Raw genomic sequence first — 4,793 nt, 5'->3', positions numbered from 1 at the left:
GTGTCCTGTGAGCAGAACGAAAACCTCCTCTGCACCCCCTACACTCCTAGATTAGCGAGCACAGTGGGTGCCTCATCCCACAGGGTCACTGTTCTCCCCCTCCCTAAACGGGGGTTTTGTCCCTGCACGGGGTCTGGCAGCGTCTCCCCCCCGGGCTTAACCCCGGCCCCCACCCCCGAGTTTTCCCCTTCAGCCCCTCTTCTGCTGCTAGCTACAGTAACTTGAGCCCCCCTGGCCAGTAAATTTCTGCCCCCTGCTCAGACCCTGACAGCCCCCCGCTGCGATTTGCCCCCCTTAATCCTTTTAAACCCCTCCAAAGAGGAGGCAGCAAATGGTAAGCAGAAGTAAGGGCAGAGAGAGGGCAGTGGCTACAGCGAAGGTTACTGGGCATGCTCAGTACACCCAAAGTAGGGAAACAGGAGCAGGGTTTGTTTGCGTCGCTACACCGGCAAACCGTGAAGCCGGTAGCGCTCGGACTTCGGGCAGCCTCCATGCCTCCGGACCCCGAGCCACCGGCCGGGCACTTCCCCTCCCGGGCTCCAGCTGCTCTGCTCCTCCCCTGACCTTCGGCTCTGTTTAAGAGCCGAGCTGCCCGAGCGCTCCGGCTTCAGGCAGCCCCCTTGCCTTGGGACCCTGCGCCGCTGGAGCAGAGCAGCTGGAGCCTGGGAGGGGAAGTGCCCGGCTGGTGCCTCGGGGTCCGGAGGCAAGGGGGCTGCCCAAAGCCAGAGCGCTCGGGCAGTTTGGCTCTTAAACAGAGCCGAAGAGTCAGGGGAGGAGCAGAGCAGCTGGAGCCCGGGAGGGGAAGTGCCCGGCCGGTATTTTTCCCGGACATGTTCGGTTTTTGGGCAATTCCCCCCGGACGGGGGTTTGATTACCAAAAAGCCGGACATGTCTGGGAAAAACCGGACGTATGGTAACCCTGGTAACTTCACTGATTTCAGTGGAGTTACTTCTGATTTATAGTGGTGTGAGATCAGAATTAGCCACGTCTCCAGTGGCTTAGCTCATGCTGGATAATTCATTTGCAAACTCTTTTAATTAGTCACATGTAAACTCTGACTTCCTGGAGTTGGTGCCTCTCCCAGAAATGGACTTTTAACTACAGCTGTATCTGTTCCAGAACTCTTGCCTCCAAGTTACTCTGCTACCATGCAAGTAGGCGTCATATGAAATGTAGGTTAAAATCCTTCCCCCTCCCTTTCTCTATGCTCAAAGATCAGAGGCCCAGGTCTCAACATGCTAGACAAGACAATCACTTCAGAAGTTGCTTTGTGGGAAAAACAGAAAACAGGCAGGCAGGCAGTTTGGCCACTGTGCATTATGTAACCAGTGCACTGGCTGCAGGAGCTGGATGACTGACATTGAGAAATTCCTAGGGGAGGGGGAGAGGGTGCTGCCCTGGAGTCACTGTAAGCGCTAGCAGTTCCAAGAAACCTGAAGGGGAAAGTGGCTTTAGGTAAAGGGAAACAAATTGGGGATAATAATCATAATTTGCTGCAGCACCAAATGTCAGTACACATGTCATTTATTTTCCTGATGAAATGGCATGCATCCAACCTTTGCACATGAATAAGGGGGCATGCCATTTGGGAAATGAAAGGCAGCGACAGCAATACAAAAAGACAATGTGTTTTCCCTCATTCCTTTCTCCCGATTTCTTGACATTAAAAGCCAGATAACTCCAAAGAGTCTTCTGCTCCTCATCCTAGCCCCCCTCAATCTAGTTCTGTGTGGTGACAGCCCCTTGGATGTGTTACTGCCCCTTTAAGACCTGCTCTCTTCCAGTTCCACAGAAAGGGAGTGACCTCTGGGCTTTGACAGCTCCCCTAATAACTAGCACAGCCCAGGCTCCGCCCACAGCGCCGGATTGGGCAGCGGGCCGGTATCCCATCCTCTGATTGGCTGGGCGCTTCCCCTAAGCGAACCTTTAGAACTCTGAGACACAATATTCTGTTACATTGTAGCAAAATGGCGACTGTCATTCACAACCCCCTGAAAGCGTAAGTAGGAATCAAAAATGTACATATTCCGCGTGGTTTAAATATGAAAAAAGGCGCCTTTCCGATGCTGCTGCCTGCCTGAGCCCGGTGCTTCCAGCCTCCCAGCTGATCTCTCCTCCCTCCCTCTTTCCTTTCTGAGCTCCTCTTTTTTTGTGCAACACACACAGACGTCTTGCGCTGAAATTAACAAGAAGAAATTGTTACATTTGTGTTGTGATTAATTGGCTGGCCGGGAGGAAGAGAGATTTGAGTTCTGAAGGGGAGGATGGCAGTGGGGCTTCTTGCAGCTCTTGGGGCTGCGTGGATCTTGGAAACCGCAAGATCCTGCAGGACCCCTGAGGGGGTGCTTGCACTTGACAGAGTCCTGAGCCTGGCGTCCGGGCTGGCTTCCCTCGCCACCAGCCCAGTGTCCAAGGGAGAGGGATCGGTCCTGAGAATCGGGGGCATAATTATCGGTTTTGCCGCGCTCCGACAGCAGTTCGGAGTTTTGTTTTGCAAACCTTCTTGGAGTTGGGATGACTTGAAGAGGGGGAAAGAATCAGCCACAGCGTTTGCTGGCTCGGCAGCAAAGGGGGCTGCATCGCTCGTTTCCTAGCCGGGCAGCAGGGGCATTGCAATTACACTTCGATTTGTGTGCGAGGAAGAGAGAGCCGGACTTGCGTGAAATGAATGACTCGGGGTCACTGATGGTTGATTTTTAGGCAGGAAGTCTAGAGAGCTCTTTGCGTACGGGAGGTTTTCGCTTTTAAAAGTGGCAACGAGAGTTGATTGTGTTTCCATCTTGGGATGGACACACTGATTACCGAAATTCGCCCGGATGTAAATGAGGGCAGAATTTGGCCAACTGTTTGCTAGGAGGTATAGGAAGAGAGTATGGGGGCAGGTGCCTCTCCTACAGAAATGTGCTGGGTTCTCCGGTCTTGAATTAAGGCAGATTTAGGAGGGGCACACAGGAGGCAATCATCTTTCTCTGGATCAGGTCCCTTATTTCCTTATGGTCTGCAGCACACACCGTTAATCCCTCAAGGCATTAGGGAGAGTGGGATTTGGCACCGTATGTGGGGAGAGAAGGGGCTGTCTCAACCTTTTAAAAACGACTTCTGTGCTAGGGGGCAGCTCTTGCTAATAATGCAAGATGCTCATAATGCAAGAAAGCAGAGTAGCTGGTGGAGACACTTCATTTGGACTTTCTAGTCACACTGAGTGGGTGTTTTTATCCGTTTGAGTTTTTAGAGATGTAATTCAGACTGTGAGCTGCGTCCTTTCAATTAAACTCTCTCCGATTGGAGTTGGAAAAATACTTGGAGGTTTTCCCCACGGATTCCTGCTGCTGTCTCTGTGCTGTGCAGCAATCTGGAGGGAAGGAAAGCTTTACACTGGGTGGGGGCACACAGCTGGCATATTTGCATCACTCTTTCTCCATCTTGGCATCAAACGTTTTCTTACATTAAATATTCTTTCATTTAGCAAATTGTAAAGATCTGTTGAGAAGGGGGAAGTGCCGTTAGAACAGTGTTATCAAAGGAGTAGATGTCTTTTTGAAAAAAATAAGACCCCCCTCGCTCCCCGTGAATATGTATGGATTATACAATGTTCCACCAATCAGACTGCATATTTTATAGTTGTCCCAGTGAGAACAACTTATTAACATGCTCTTCCCCCCGCATTCCGCTGCTTAAATCATTTTATTTTTCAATTTAAAAAAATAAATGTTAGATCATTCAGTGTTGCCAATTTAACTGCATGAAAACAATATAGGTAACTATACAATATCTTTTGTTATATGTGTAGAGAGACAAGGTGGGGGGGAAGTAATATCTTTTATTGGACCAACTTCTGTCCTGCTTGTGTGTTGTGTGAAATGCCGTGTATATTGCTGTGACTATGTAAATATTAATAACAAAGGAGGTTGGGGATGCTTTTCTTTCTGGAAAGTCATTCGTTTGGTGTTGGAGGTGAGCTTCCTCGGCATCCGATCAGTCTTGTGTCGCGTGGCGCTGGATGGTGTGTGTGTGCGGAGAACGAAGGGAAGCTTGATTCGACTCTTGCTTACACGGGTGCAAATGAGGAGTAACTCCACATGGAGTTACGGGGGTGGTAAGCCCGTGTGAGAGTGCCGAGGACTTGGGAGAAGAAGGGAGGGGATTTGAACATGGACTAGCCCTTTCTGAACGACGTTATTGTGTATTGTGTTAGCTTTGCACTTTTTGTAATTGTGGTACATGTAACATTCACACCTGTGATTTATATCTCCGTTCTAAATCCTGCCTCGCTTGTACTTATAGTTAAATTCTTTCGAAGCCCAGTCCTGTTCCCATTGAAGTCAATGGGAGCAGGAGCAGGTCTGTTATAATTAGCCCCCTATTCCTCCCCCTCCCTCTGGGGTGAGAAGAGAGGAAACAATAGACCTCAAGTGCAGGGTTTGCTTTTCTCTGTGAGCCTTTTAAAGTACCAATGCTGGGTAGGGGAAACAGGACTGTTACTGGCTGGCTGACACCATCTGTCTTTTTTTTTTTTTTGGTAACAACTTGTTTAATAAAACATTCTATAATTTCCATTTATTCTTACAAGTTGCTGATCAGGAAACAATACACATGTAAATAAATTATGCAAGGGATAAATTAGGACAAAAGCATTAAGACACATAATGGGGTGGGGGGGGGAGGGAGGATGCATTGCACAGTGTATTATCCTCATGTGTCCTTCCTGACAATGAAAAGGAGCTGAATGACATTTGCATTTCCTCTGTCTGCATTTTGACTGTGTCTGAAAAAAAAAAAAAAAAAAAAAAAA

The 4,793-nt window shown here is 49.0% G+C and overlaps 1 protein-coding gene across 1 annotated transcript in view; it reads left to right on the top strand.

Moving 5' to 3' along the window:
- The first annotated feature begins 1,972 nt into the window (after positions 1–1,972).
- DPF3 (double PHD fingers 3) overlaps positions 1,973–4,793 on the top strand; it is a 203,059-nt gene continuing 200,238 nt past the window's right edge. Inside the window, exon 1 of the mRNA XM_026651475.2 lies at positions 1,973–2,000. The gene's annotated coding sequence lies outside the window, so the exon portion shown is untranslated. The remainder of the gene's footprint in view (positions 2,001–4,793) is intronic.

This window comes from Terrapene carolina, unplaced genomic scaffold (genome assembly GCF_002925995.2).
Source record: "Terrapene carolina triunguis isolate 2854851 unplaced genomic scaffold, T_m_triunguis-2.0 Scaffold96, whole genome shotgun sequence".
NCBI lineage: Eukaryota > Metazoa > Chordata > Testudines > Emydidae > Terrapene > Terrapene triunguis.
The sequence above is the reverse complement of the archived record's forward strand: the minus strand, read 5'-3'. Positions and strand labels throughout refer to the sequence as shown.